We start from the raw sequence: 15936 nt of genomic DNA, 5'->3' as shown, positions 1-15936 counted from the left end.
ATGATAATGATCACAAGAAGAATTAGTGGGGTGGGTTGGGCTGGGGAGTGGAATGGAGAGAAGATGAGAGAAGAGGAACAGAGAGCAGGATGTGCGGAGGAAGCTGTAGCGTGGAAGGGATTGTTGTGTGATCGTTGTGTGATGAGTCAAGCTGTTGCCTCTGAGCACAGACACACGTACACACGAGGAAACTTAGGCGTTGATGAAGATATGACATGCTCATACGTTCTCTCTCTCTTTCTCTGTCACACACACACAGCTCTACCAGATATACACATGGTTGGCATAAGGTACATATGGTTGATAGAGGAAGGCCAGAGGGTAAAACATCAGGTGTTAGAGGTGTGTGACACCAAAGACAGGACCTCAGATTAATATTGCATGTTTGTATGTAGTCTACTTGTCCTTTGCAGTTCATGTCCAGCATACACAATTAGAAAAAAGGGTTCCAAAAGGGTTCTTCAGTTGTCCCCATAGGGGAACCCTTTTTGGTTCCAGGTAGAACTATTTTGGGTTCCATGTAGAACCCTCTGTGGAAAGGGTTTAACATGGAACCAAAAGGGTTCTATCTGGAATCATTATTGGGGACTGCCGCAGAAGCGTTTAAGGTTCTAGATAGCACCTTTTTTCTAAGACTGTAATTGCCCCTTGTAGGATAAACAAAGTAGGCATTTTGAATGGAATTTATACCGTCCCTGATCTGTTTCATTAAGTACATTCTAGAACACAGAACACACTCAGAGACACCCATGGGCTTTCTAACCACGTACAATTAGGGATGGGCGATATATGAAATTCATTTTAATTGATGTTTTTGCCCGATATTTCAAATGCCTGTATCGCAAGAATCTAGTTTTTACTGTTTACATTTTTTTCAGAGCTTATTCTCACGTTGTCTTTTTGGTCTTGTCTCCTTCTCTCCTTTTGCTGTGACTCTGCACCTTACCGTTTACACACATGCCAAGCCCCTCCTCCACCCACTGAGCCCCTCCCCCACTCAGAGCCCCTCCCCCACCCACCGAGCCCCTCCCCCCACACCAAGCCCCTCCCCCACTCACAGAGCCTCTCCCCCACACACAAAGCCCCTCCCCCACACACACAGCCCCTCCCCCCCACACAGAGCCCCTCCCCCACACACAGAGCCCCTCCCCCACCCTCCGAGCCCCTCCCCCACCCACCAAGCCCCTCCCCCACACAGAGCCCCTGCCCCACCAACCTCCCCCCTCCCCCCACACAGAACCCCTCCCCCACCCACCGAGCCCCTCCCCCCACACATAGCCCCTCCCCCCACACAGAGCCCCTCCCCCACCCACATCCCCACTCCCCCACACAGAGCCCCTGCCCCACCAACCGAGCCCCTCCCCCCACACCGAGCCCCTCCCCCACCCACCGAGCTCCTCCCCCCCACACAGAGCCCCTCCCCCCCCACATCCCCCCTCCCCCCACACAGAGCCCCTCCCCCACTCACCGAGCCCCTCCCCCCCACACAGAGCCCCTCCCCCACCCACCGAGCTCCTCCCCCCCACACAGAGCCCCTGCCACTCACTACTACAAAGATGAGAGTTCAAAGATGAGGGCTCTTTGACAAGCGGTTTCAACCGGCTATTTACATTTCAAATCTGGTCCAACAGAATGGGTCATAACATGGACACTGAAAGACAGAGACATTATTTTACTGGAATAGAGGAGAAGTTAACCTTTCTAACCATACCCTTTTTATGTCTCAAAGAGCAGACACTACCAAAACAGGAGTATCAATTTTAAGTTACATTTTTAAGTTTAGTTTAATTTATTTGCACAAAGAAAACAAGTGATAAACAACAATACAGGTAAAAATAATAATAATAACAAGACGGTTTGCAGGTGTGGTTGGAAGCTTAAAGGGCTTATATGAACACCAGAAAAATACTAGATACAATACATAAGTACAAAAATAAAAAGGGTTTGTTAAAACAGATAATAAAACCTACTAATATATAATGCCATGAACATTGATTCTGGAAAATTCATGCTCAGTTTGTCTAGCGTGGTGCCACATACCACTAGCAGCATTTTAGCCAAAGACTATAAGCGTCAAACATAATTATATAAGGAATTGGCAACTCGTTCTCATTCTGAGAAATAAGGTAGGTCACATGATTTCAACATTTGAACAAAGTGGACAGGCTAACATGCTGCTCAAACAGTTGGAGACGGACAGAAGAGTGTGTTCATAGCAATTCAACTGTTCTACCTTGTTAGCAAGCAAATAGACACGTTGGCTCAACTTGAAATATAAATATTATCTGGCTACTCACTAACACGTGGGCTTGGGCTTGAGAGATTGTTTCTGAGTACTGAGTTCATTTTCTATAATGCCTGCTGCAAGAAGTTCACTACAAGCATTTCGCCACACTTGCATTAACATCTGCTAACCATGTGTATGTGACCAATACAATTTGATTTGATTAGAAGTTAGTCATTATTAGTTAATGTGCATTATGCATGGTTCTGGTTCTGGTTCCATTTGGAACAAAAAGGGCACTTTCATAGACAGACTTGAATGTCAAATCAGTGATTATTGTAAAAAAGCAGGTTTAACTAAAAGCAGGTTAAATAATTAACTTATTAGTGGGTCTTATGGTTGTGGAAGGCTTATATTTAGTGTAGGTATAACTTCACAAGCCCTGAATTCATTAGATTATTGCAGACTGTTTGAAATGCAGTGTGTTTGACCTTTAATTGTATAACAAAGCTAATTTATGTTTTATTTATATATATATATATATATATATATGATTTTTAAAAATCAAATATATTGTGAATTGCCCATAAGTTAAAATAAATAAATAAATATAGATGTGATTTTTAGGCCATTTCGCCCAGCGCTACATACAATCATCAACATGACTACACCACAGCTCCAGAGAGACCAAGTACGGGTAGGTAGACCAAACAACTCTCTTGTCTGACACCATTCACTCCCTGCCGATGACACAACAATGTTCAAGGCAAGGAAGGGCATGTCCTGTACATGTATGTAGGAAGAATTCCTCTCCCATGTTCCAGAGCAAAGTTACATTGATTCAGTTGTTATGACCTAGTAATAAGCGCATCATCATTGATGTATGAACGGTCAGCAGTGGTCACTTACCCAGTATAGTAGAATCATAGCCCTGGTTAGGTCAATGTTCTGGCTAGAGGCCAAAAATACTCTGGTCCTAAGGGTTGCTGGCCTTGCCTTTAACTCTTTCACTGACCAAGTCCCTGCTTTAGGCAGATACCTATTTAGAGAATTTTATTTTTACAGGCTCAGTCCCCCCCCCCCTTAAACAATACTGACCACATGGGAGGGTCCGCAGGGGTTTCCAGAAAGGATTGTTAGTGGGGGGACCCGGGCCCACCCATTGTTAGGTTGGCGGGGGTGATCTCAATTCCTAAATAAAGAATATAATCTCACCTTCCAAATATAGAGAAGGGAGGGTGTTTTAGGATGAGAGAACATCAGTGTTTCCCCTAAGATTTTGTTCAGCAGCTGAGGTTTCTCAGATGATCTGATGTTTTAACTCTGGTGGGGGTTTTTCAGTGGCTGCAAGATTTGCAGCATATAGGGGAAACACAGAACATCCATGGATATGATTGGAAATGTGATTTTAAATGAAATCCCAAAATGGTGTCAACCACCATGGAGACCATGCTGCTCATATTATGCACTGTGAGCTGTGACATCAATGGCAGAGCACAGCAGAGGCATCATTCATGTACAATGACTGGGTTGTATTCTGATGTATTCTGATGTAAACAGTATTGCTGTTTACCCTCACTCAAGCTTAGATGTTGTTCTTGATGTTATGCTTGGTCAAGTGGCAGGTGGTCCTTTTCATCAATTACCCTTGAGGTCAAGGCCACACACTAAGGTGTAGCCCCGAGCATCCCATTGGTTCCTGCATGAAATGTGGGTGAAGGAAACTGTCTACCGGTGTACAGCTAGCTACCATTGTCTCCCCCACCCCTTCACCACAAAGCTAGCTACCATTGTCGCCCCCACCCCTTCTTCTGTGGGGTTTATTGGTGTTTGACATCCAACGTTATTGTGCATTACTGCCACCTACTGTACTGGAATGCCCCCGCCTCTCTTAGTTTAAAAATTGACCAATATCAGTATAATGAGGGGTTCCTGCACATGCAGGAATGCCCACCACATGCAGGAACGCCCCGAATTGCGGCAGCAATTGCACTCTTCTCAATGACAGAGCCTTCCCAACAACGTGCCCAACGACAAATACCAGACCACCGGGCAAGTCTACACATTAGAACCCCGCATCTGGTGCAGCCACATCACCAGCACTCACACAAGACTGTCAAGGGGGCAACTTCCACCCCTGTGAATGACGAATCCTACAATAGCCAGTGTCCAGTTTAACCACCGACACCGCACTAGGTGATGAATTCGAAGCATCAATAGTGTCGTGCTAAAACTACCAATTGGCCATTGACAATGATTATATCACGTTCACAGAAAACCATGCACGTATACCAATCGAATCTCTCTCTTGAATCACTCCCGTCCCTCTCTCGTTGATATCGATCGATACTCGAGGGGAAATCGAGGGAACGTACCTTGAGCGACGTAAACAAATCCGATGGAAACGATTGCAGAATGCACGTGTCACTTGTATAGCGGGGTGTATTGGAAAAAGTCACGTTTTAGGGTTGAAGCCCTCCTGCTTCGTTTGCGTTTACACTCTCCACCCACATTCCCACGGCTGTGGATCAGCTCTGCGGCCCCGACCGAATTATTCAACCCTCTCCTGGGTTAGGAACCAGAGAGAGAAAACTCTGTATTCAACCCTCTCCCGGGTTAGGAACCAGACAGAGAACACCCTGTATTCAACCGTACTCGTTCTCTTCTGGTAACGGTCCCGATTTGACACGCCAGCAGGGAGACGCACTCGGAATGGCAGAATTGGGTTACAGTTGTCGTTTCTCCTAAATCCTTTGTTCAACGGTGCGTTTCCCCAACGAACCCCCTTTTGTGATGAATAAATTAGGAATAATCTAAATAAATAAAAGACATGAATGCAACTTTAATATCCCCGCTGTTCACAAAATATCGTGCGTTAAATACAGACGGATTCCCTGTCACTGTTGCGCACCTTTACACTGTTCACTGACCGGGTCGAGACTCAGCTCTCCCTGCTGCACATCTCCCGACTGACTGCATCAACGTGTATGACAGTTTGGAGCTCTGCATAACATGCGTCATTTTAATCCCTCTTTGAACAGCCAGCGAACATGACAGCTCTACGTGGAGCAACGGGAGAAACCACTATCTACTCACTTCACTGCACTCCGTCCTCCCTCTCTCTCTCTCTATCTCTCTCACTCTCTCCAGTCCGCTTCTGCTCTGTAGGCAGTCCTATCTGCTCCCCTCCAATAAATTGGTGTGTTGACCGCGGGTTTGCCCGTCAATTCCTCTTTGGCACCACGTCCATACACCTTTCACCCAAAACGGTGTATTGGCCGGCGATTCAGTACACTCTATTTCGGATTAAAATTGAAATTATAATCCATGGTTCATTTACGGTTCTTGGTATCAAGTTCTTCCCTTCCACATTCGGTCTGTGGTTGGTTCGGAGCTATGAATATAACGGTGTTGTGATGCTGGTTTCTCCTTCTGCTTGAACACGCGCGTCCTCAGCCCTTCGATTCGATCTATTCAGGGAGGCGTGAAGTGAGTGACACATAACCCGCCCCGTGCCAGACCTGCGCAGCCTACTATGAGCGCAATCAGCCCACTATGATTGGGGGGTGATTTGTTGTTGTTACCCCTCTACACTGCCTGAAATTGTATCCAACTGCTTCTGCTCGGGGTATTGCCTCTTCACCGATATCCCACGAAACCAGCGGGTTAGTCGGATACCGCTGCTCTGCTTCGGAGGACAATTTGAGTGACAGTCACATTGATTTCTGTCCAGAGAGTCGCGCCGTCGTAATCCTCGTAATCACAGTCTATCTGTCAATATCACCATGCCATTGCCACACAGACAGAAGATAATAGAGAAACGCTGCCTTCGTCAAAGCATGGAGCCTTTGTTGTCTGCTCTATTGTTCCAATGGGATTGTATTTGGAGTATTAGTACAGGAAACTCTTTGGCCGTCCTGACCTGGCCCCAGGCCAAATTCTTTAGCATGACCATGGAGGTGATGGACATAATGACAACACAGACACAGATCTGACACACTGACATACACACACTTAGACACCTAAATGCACACACACAACCACACACACACCATTAACATGTGCATTGCATGTTAAACAAATGCTCAGAGCTATAACACACTTGAACTCTATGTGCAAACTCATATAGGTTACATACAGATGCAATGCATTCTCTCTCTCGCTGATTGATGTGACAATAGAGTGACCTCATTGTGTGAATGAGGCAGCCATGTGCATCACACACACACACAGACACACACACACACACACACACATGAGTATGCACATTGAGGCAGTCATATGGAGCTGTGGCTGAAGACGGCCTACAGGTGCAGTCTGGGAGAGTGATAGGAGGGAGGGAGGGTGGGGGGGGGGGGGGTGGGGGGGGGGGTAATAGGGGCGAGAGGTGACCGTTTCAGGGGCTCACTGCAGCCTGAGGAGAAAAGGAGTACTCTCAGATTACAGACGTTACCCTCAGTTAAATGTCACTCATATTCATTACCATCATCTGGGGTGTATTCATTAGGCACCAAACGGAAGAAAATGGACTGAAACAGAGAGGGACTATCTGGACTTGTCCAATAAGATACATTCCTTTAGATTTTCTGTTGCAAAACATTTTAAAACTTAAGGCACTTAACCTTAATTTGCTCCAGGGGCGCCTTACTACTACAGTATGGCTGACCCTGTAAAACAACACATTTCACTGCACCAATCCGATGTATGTGACAATAATTATAAAATATATATAATAATAATATAAAATAAATAAATATGACCCCCTTTGTTATAGCGTTCCCTCCCAGTCAAATTACTTAAACAATATCAAATATAATATACATTGATGGTACAAAGCATTAGGAACACCTGCTCTTTCCATGACACACTGACCAGGAGAATCCAGGTGAAAGCTATGATCCTTTATTGATGTCACTTGTTAAATCCACTTCAATCAGTGTAGATGAAGGGGAGAAGACAGGTTAAAGAAAGATCTTTTAGCCTTGAGACAATTGAGACATGGATTGTGTATGTGTACCATTCAAAGGGTGAATGGTCAAGACAAAATATTGAAGTGCCTTTGAATGGGGTATGATAGTAGGTGCCAAGCGCACCGGTTTGAGTGTGTCAAGAACTGCATTGGAGCATTGGAGTCAATATGGGCCTTGGAGTCAATATGGGCCAGCATCCCTGTGGAATGCTTTCGACACCTTGTAGAGTCCAATCCGGATGAATTGAGGCTGTTCTGAGGGGAAAATGGGTTGCAACTCAATATTAGGAAGGTGTTCCTAATGTTTTGTACACTCACTGTATTATTTAATCACTTCAACATTGCAAATTAGTATGACTATAAGTCATATAGATACAGATATTGCTCAGTGTAAGAAGAGGTTGTGTAATACTGTAAAATTCTATGTGGTTCTAGGAAGTGCATGGTGCAGCAGCGTCTCGCAGGTTAGGTGTCCATATGGCGCCCTGCATTAGGTGATTAAAGGTGTTAGAGTCAACAAGCTCTCACAGTCTCTCGTCAGAATTAGACATTCATCCATTACCACTTTAAGAATCATTCTTTTTTTAGGCTTTGCCAATGCATTGATATTTAAATTATTATTACATTCTAAAATATGTGAGAATAATGTGGACATTGCCTGACTAAATAGATTAGACGCAGGCAATTTATAAATTGTCTGGCTGGACTGATGAGACAGTGGATTGCGCAGTGAGATGGAACAACGTCATAGCTTTAGCCAGTGGTAAATTGTGGATTATACAACAGGTGAGGCTAATCCTGAATGCTGATTGGTTAAAACCGCAATCCAGCTGGTGTCTATTCGCCAAGTTACCACCTTAAAATGCCTATTTCCTCTGACTGCGCAATCCATTGCCTCATCAGCCCAGCCAGGCAATTTATAAACTTGATCTCCACTATAAAAAGCATCTAGACATTATCTCAGGTGAAATTGCGTCTCATTAGCTCATTGTTATGGATGTATCCAAATAAATGTCACTAGAAAACAGCTTAAATGAATGGAAATGCAGCTACTTTGTTGTTATTCTGGCTGCACTGTTTGACATGACAAAGTTAGCCGTAGTTGGCTAGCTAGCAAACAAGGGATAAGAACTTTGCCAGCCAGTATGGTAATAGAACATTTAGAACAAACAACTAGGTCACATCCATAGATACAGAACAAAAAGACCTAACAACACCCGTGCCAGTATATCCTCCAAACTGGCATTATCACTTAAAGAGACACCGGCTGGAATGCGGTTTTAACCAATCAGCGGCCAGGATCAGACCCACACGTTGTATATCTTAACGAAATAAGGGCCGACGCAGTGGTTCTAGGCGGAGCCCCACCTGCCCTAAATGACTGGTTGCCATTAACTTCAAAGAATGAACTCCGCGCTGTGGCTGGGGCTCAGCTCTGCCTCGTCCCGCTGCGTCGGCCATTATTTGAGCCCCACATTTTTAACACAAAATCTATATATTCAAAAAAAATTGGGGGGGGGGGGGGGGGCTTGCCTGTTTTGCATGTTATTTTGGCATTAATACTTGTCACATATCAGTTTGCAAACAATGTAAAAAAAAATATATATAATTGAGTTAATTAAGCCGCATACAAACATGGTCTCTGTTTTGTTTTCTTGAGTAAGGCAGCTCCAAAATGCAGGTGTGTCAGCCTAGCTCAGTGCTTTCTGTGGTGGTGGGGCAGCCAGCTGAAAATACGGAGCAGCGCGCCGTGATTGGCTCAGTGTTCTGTCACTCATAGGGACACTACGTCACCGCCAAGTCTAAGGGTAGACTTGGGTATGCTGCCATAGAGTTACGTTAGAAGTGCCCATCCAAGAATGTTCAAGGTCATTGGCCACAGATAAAATTACATCAAATCATGTTATATGTACAGTAGCTTTGATTGGACTGATCATGTGAACATGATTCTTTCAAAATCTTAGCTAGCAGTCATGATCATGAATCAAGTTGACAATCTATTGGCAAATCATTTTTAATCCTTGTCATATGAAGAGAAATAATGCAGAGAAATTATAGATAAAACGTATCAGTGCTCATCGGCCATTGGACATTACTCAACAAGTTGGAAATCGCAAATTCCACAATGAGTGGTTTGTAAGGAATCAGTGACAGTAGCTAAATGTAAGCATTGCAAAGCAATCACTAGCCTGCTATTCAGTGGAGTGGCTGTGCGGTCCCAAATCTGTGATTAAGGGGCCAAGTTTAAAATGATAAACATTCAACATTGGCCATGCTGTCAATGAAGCATGATTTGTGCCATGCTGAAAACAACTGTTAACTCAGAACTGCGAAAACTTGACTTCAGTGAGTTCAAGACAATTGGGAAGTCAGGAATAAATGAGCTCCGACTGGGAAAATACGTTTTGAATGGTCATCCAACTCAGAAATGTAAATCCGGCCTCTTTCTAGAGCACGACCTGAAGATCAATGATGTCATCATGATTGAACCTTGTTTTTTTCAGAATTCCCAGTTGTTTTGAAAGCACCATAAATCCAGAGAATGCCAGAATTTGTTGACAAAATGTTCCCACGAAGGACCGCCGCACCACCTTCCTGTTCAAGTGAGCACAGCACAACAAGGTCAGTCCAAAAATGTATTGTATTCTGCTGCATAAATGATGTAATATGCCAGGGAGATATGTATACCGTAGCTAAGAAAGTAATACTAAGTGTAAGTTGTGTAGTAAGATGTTAGTAGCCCATGTGCCTCACCCTAATAATTTGGTCTATTTACCCCTCTTAATTTCGCCGACTGTTCTGACTTGGTGGTGCACATGTAGCCAATAACCTGTTTTAGATAAATGTAATCATCAAATATTGTAAGAGCTTTCGTTGTCTGTTTATATTCCTCCTTTATTTATCCTACGGTTCTGACTTAAGTGTACAGGGAGAACACTGTAAGAATGGCTCATGCTCTGAATTCTGTCGCTGTACATAATGGCGCCGAAGGAGATGGCTGCCATTTTACGGTCTCCTAACCAATTGCGCTATTGTGTGAGTTTTTTTCGCTTTGTTTGTAACTTATTTTGTACATAATGTTTCTGCAACTGTCTCTTATGACCGAAAAGAGCGCCTAGATATCAGGACAGCGATTACTCACCTCTTACTGGATGAAGAGTTTTTCTCTAACGAGTCGGACTCGAAGGATTTACTTCAGACATCCGACAAGGCCCAAATCCCTGTGATTCGCATGAGAAAGAGACGGAGATATCGGGGACGTAGGGTGGTGTAACTTGTAAGGATCTGACAGCGAGTGGGTAATCTGCCTCTACCATCAGTCCTATTAGCCAACGTACAGTCATCGGATAACAAAATAGACGAACTACGATCACGAGTATCCTACCAACGGAACATTAAAAACTGTAATATCTTATGTTTCACTGAGTCGTGGCTGAACGACGACATGAATAACATACAGCTGGCGTGTTTTATACTGCATCGGCAAGGTAGAGCAGCCGCCTCCAGTAAGACAAGGGGTGGCGGATTGTAAACAACATATTTGTAAACAACAGCTAATGCACAAAATCTAATAGTAAGGAATTCTCAAGGTTTTGCTCGCCTGAGGTAGAGTATCTCATAATAAACTGTAGACCACACTATTAACCAAGAGAGTTTTCATCTACATTATTTGTAGCTGTCTATTTACCATCACAAACCGATGCTGGCACTAAGACCGCACTCAATGAACTGTATACGGCCATAAGCAAACAGGAAAACACTCATCCAGAGGCGGTGCTCCTAGTGGCCGGGGACTTTAATGCAGGGAAACTTAAATCCGTTTTACCTCATTTCTACCAGCATGTTAAATGTGCAACCAGAGGAAAAAAACTCTAGACCACCTTTACTCCACACACATAGACGCATACAAAGCTCTCCCTCGCCCTCCATTTGGCAAATCTGACCATAATTCTATCCTCCTGATTCCTGCTTACCAGCAAAAACTAAAGCAGGAAGCACCAGTGACTCGGTAAATAAAGAAGTGGTCAGATGACACAGATGGTAAGCTACAGGACTGTTTTGCTAGCACAGACTGGAATATGTTCCGGGATTCTTCCGATGGCATTGATGAGTACACCACATCAGTCACTGGTTTCATCAATAAGTACATCAATGACATAATCCCCAAAGTGACTGTACGTACATACCCCAAACAGAAGCCATGGATTACAGGCAACATCCGCACTGAGCTAAAGGGTAGAACTGCCATTATCAAGGAGAGGGACTCTAACCCGGAAGCTTATAAGAAATCCTACTATGCCCTCCGACAATCCATCAAACAGGCAAAGGGTCAATACAGGACTAAGATTGAATCATACTACACCAGCTCTGACGCTCATCGGATGTGGCAGAGCTTGCAAACTATTACAGACTACAAAGGGAAGCACAGCTGCGAGCTGCCCCGTGACACGAGCCTACCAGACGAGCTAAATTATTTCTATGCTCGCTTCGAGGCATGCAACACTGAAGAATGCATGAGAGCATCAGCTGTTCCGGATGACTGTGTGATCATGCTCTCCGTAGCCGATGTGAGTAAGACCTTTAAACAGGTCAACATTCACAAGGTCGCAGGGCCAGACGGATTACCAGGACGTGTACTCCGAGCATGCGCTGAGCAAATGACAAGTGTCTTCACTGACATTTTCAACCTGTCACTGACTGAGTCTGTAATACCAACATGTTTCAAGCAGACCACCACAGTCCCTGTGCCCAAGAACACTAAGGTAACCTGCCTAAATGACTACCGACCCGTAGCACTCACGTCTGTAGCCATGAAGCGCTTTGAAAGGCTGGTCATGGATCACATCAACACCATTATCCCAGAAACCCTAGACCCACTCCAATTTGCATACCGCTCCAACAGATCCACAGATGACGCAATCTCTAATGCACTCCACACTGCCCATTCCCACCTGGACAAAAGGAACACCTATGTGAGAATGCTATTCATTGACTACAGCTCAGTGTTCAACACCATAGTGCCCTCAAAGCGCATCACTAAGCTAAGGACCCTGGGACTAAAAGCATCCCTCTGCAACTGGATCCTGGACTTCCTGACGGGCCGCCCCTTGGTGGTAAGGGTAGGTAACAACACATCTGCTATGCTGATCCTCAACATGGGGGCCCCTCAGGGGTGTGTGCTCAGTCCACTCCTGTACTCCCTGTTCACTCATGACTGCATGGCCAGGCACGACTTCAACAACACCATCATTAAGTTTGCAGATGTCACAAAAGTGGTAGGCCTGATTACCGACAACGACGAGACAGCCTATAGGGAGGAGGTCAGAGACCTGGCCGTGTGGTGCCAGGATAACAACCTCTCTCTCAACGTGATCAAGACAAAGGAGATGATTGTGGACTACAGGAAAAGGAGGACCGAGCTCGCCCCCATTCTCATCGACGAGGCTGTAGTGGAGCAGGTTGAGAGCTTCAAGTTCCTTGGTGTCCACATCACCAACAAACTATCATGGTCCAAACACACCAAGACAGTCATGAAGCGGGCACGACAAAGACCATTCAGGAGGTCTCTAATGCACAGATGCAGGTTCAAACTATTCAGTGTTTTCAGTGTGTGTTCATTGTCATAGTGACAACTGGAAATTATACTTCAATGTATGTAGGTCTAATAAAAAATTATATAGTAACTTGTATTTAAATGTGGCAATTTATCAACACCGTTTAGCCTGCACAACTTTTTGCAGCAAGTGATTTCCATTTTTCCAATTGACTCATGATCAACTATTTGCAATGCTTCAATGCAACAATGTTATCATAACTGGCCAAAAGTGATCACACCAATGCACTTTCTCCTCAACTTTCCCGAAATGCATTTTCTATGCTGTAGGTTGTATCAATAGTTTCTGCGTTTTGCTTCCATGTTTTAAAATAATTGGAGAATTAGGTGAATATGGTCTGATACACCACGGCTTTCAGCCAATCAGCATTCAGGGCTCGAACCACCCTGTTTATAATGTCTGATACACCACGGCTTTCAGCCAATCAGCATTCAGGGCTCAAACCACCCTGTTTATAATTATAGATCTGTGATGCCTGTGATTATAACATTACAGTCCTTTTACTAAAGGAAGACACCAGTATTTCAGTCACACACTGAAATAACATAACAGTCCCTTTACTAAAGGAAGAAACCAGTAAATTGTGTATACTGTACAGTACATTTATGTCTTAAAGCTGATTATTCTTTCCTAACACAACGCAGACTGTATAGCAATTTAAATATAAGCACTTGTGAGAAGCATATGCCTTGTATAATATAAGCCATTTAGCAGACATTTTTATCCAAAGTGACTTAGTCATGCGTGTGTAACCAATGTGAAATGGCTAGCTAGTTAGCGGTGGTGCACACTAATTGCGTTTCAATCGGGTGACGTCACTCGCTCTGAGACCTGAAGTAGTTGTTCCCCTTGCTCTGCAAGGGCCGCGGCTTTTGTGACGCGATGGGTAACGATGCTTTGTGGGTGTCAGTTATTGATGTGTGCAGAGGGTCCCTGGTTCAAGCCCAGGTTGGGGCGAGGAGAGGGACGGAAGCTATACTGTTACACGTGCATATATTTTGGGTTTGGGTGGCCCCGGGAATTGAACCCACAATCCTGGCATTGCAGCGCCATGCTCTACTAACCAAGCCCTACCTTGTGCAGGCGTTCTTTCTTTATTCATAATATCTGTTATACATAGTCCTCCCAAAGACACTTTGGTACCTCTCATTTTAATATGTGCCTTCTCTCTCTCTCGTGCTCTCTCTCTCTCTCTCTTTTTTCTCCTGTGAGAACTCTGGCTGCGGTCTCTCCATTCAGCCTCTAAGCTCATTTCCTCTGACACCTCCACCTGGCAGTCAGGGCTCTCCCCGTCACCCTGCTGTGCCCCAGGCTGGCACTGCCATCCATTCCTATGCCACTCTCCAACCCCTTCCCCTGGAGGACTCCTCACCACTCCAGGGCATGGCCGGGCTTCCTCTCCCCAGGATGCTGGCTCCATCGCTGTGATACACTGAGACGGTTCCCCCAGTCCTGTGATACACTGAGACGGTACCCTCAGTCCTGTGTTACACTGAGATGGTTCCCTCAGTCCTGTGTTACACTGAGTTCCCCCAGTCCTGTGATACACTGAGACGGTTCCCCCAGTCCTGTATTACACTGAGACTATTTCCACAGTCCTGTGTTACACTGAGACTGTTCCTTCAGTCCTGTGTTACACTGAGACTGTTTCCACGGTCCTGTGTTACACTGAGATGGTTCCCCCAGTCCTGTGATACACTGAGAAGGTTCACTAGTCATTATTGCTGTTGCTATACAGTATGTTGACTGTGTGGTTACTATCCACTGCCAGTCCAGCAACAGTTATGTCACTTGGGGATAAATATAATTTATTGAATTGAACTGAATTGAACGGTGCACTGCTCGATGAGACAGCCTAATTAAGGGCTACCCATGACACGTGTTCAGAGAGTCAGAGACACACAGTGGAAGGGTTATATCCAAAGGACAATAGCCAATCCTGGGTTGTATTCATTAGGTAACAAACGGAAGAAAACTGGCTGAAACAGGGAGGGATCTGATCTGGTGAGGACAGACGAGCACACCGATCGCACGCTTGAGTTGTCCTTATTACGAATGTCAGGATGCGAGTCCATGACCTCACATAGGACGTAATCACTATGACAGGATGCAGGCGTGTAAGGCTAGCAGGACAGGAAGAGAGCTAATTTTAAGACTGAATGGTGAGTGGAAGGACACGACATCAACACTCCTCTTAAACACAGTGGAAGGACATGACATCCCCACCCCTCTTAACCTCTCTAGGGTAGGGGGCAGTATTTTCACATCCGGATAAAAAACGTACCCGATTTAATCTGGTTATTACTACTGCCCAGAAACTAGAATATGCATATAATTAGTAGATTTGGATAGAAAACACCCTAAAGTTTCTAAAACTGTTTGAATGGTGTCTGTGAGTATAACAGAACTCATATGGCAGGCCAAAACCTGAGAAGATTCTATATGGGAAGTGCCGTCTGACCATTTCTTGGCCTTCTGTAGCCTCTTTATCGAAAATACAGGATCTCTGCTGTAACATGACATTTTCTAAGGCTTTCATTGGCTCTCAGAAGGCACCAGAACGTTGAATAATATCTCTGCAGTCTCTGGGCGAAAAACAGTAGGGGTTTTGGAGAGTGGTACTTCTGAGAACAATGGCACTGGCGCACGCGTGCATGTGACAACTCCATTTTCTTCTATCAGTGTTTGAACAGATAAAACGTCTCCCGGTTGGAATATTATCGCTATTTTATGAGAAAAATCGCATAAAAATTGATTTTAAACAGTGTTTGACATGCTTCGAAGTACGGTAATGGAATATTTAGCATTTTTTTGTCACGAAACGCACCGGCGCGTCACCCTTCGGATAGTGACTTGAACGCACGAACATAACGGAGCTATTTGGATATAACTATGGATTATTTGGAACCAAAACAACATTGGGTGTTGAAGTAGAAGTCCTGGGAGTGCATTCTGACGAAGAACAGCAAAGGTAATCCAATTTTTCTTATAGTAAATCTGAGTTTGGTGAGTGCCAAACTTGGTGGGTGTCAAAATAGCTTGCCGTGATGGCCGGGCTATCTACTCAGAATATTGCAAAATGTGCTTTCACCGAAAAGCTATTTTAAAATCGGACTCCGCGATTGCAT

General features: G+C 44.7%; 1 protein-coding gene across 4 annotated transcripts in view; it reads right to left on the bottom strand.

Moving 5' to 3' along the window:
- The window catches only part of LOC106601752 (G-protein coupled receptor family C group 5 member B), a 36459-nt gene extending 30543 nt beyond the window's left edge, over positions 1–5916 (bottom strand). For 2 of the 4 annotated variants that reach the window (XM_045715606.2, XM_045715609.2), the window contains exon 1: positions 4600–5314. The gene's annotated coding sequence lies outside the window, so the exon portion shown is untranslated. The other 2 variants (XM_045715608.2, XM_045715607.2) reach the window with 2 other exon arrangements.
- Between the last annotated feature and the right edge of the window lie 10020 nt (positions 5917–15936).

Source organism: Salmo salar, chromosome 03 (assembly GCF_965601325.2).
Source record: "Salmo salar chromosome 03, fSalSal1, whole genome shotgun sequence".
Taxonomy (NCBI): Eukaryota; Metazoa; Chordata; class Actinopteri; order Salmoniformes; family Salmonidae; genus Salmo; species Salmo salar.
This window is presented reverse-complemented; position numbering and strand designations above follow the sequence as displayed.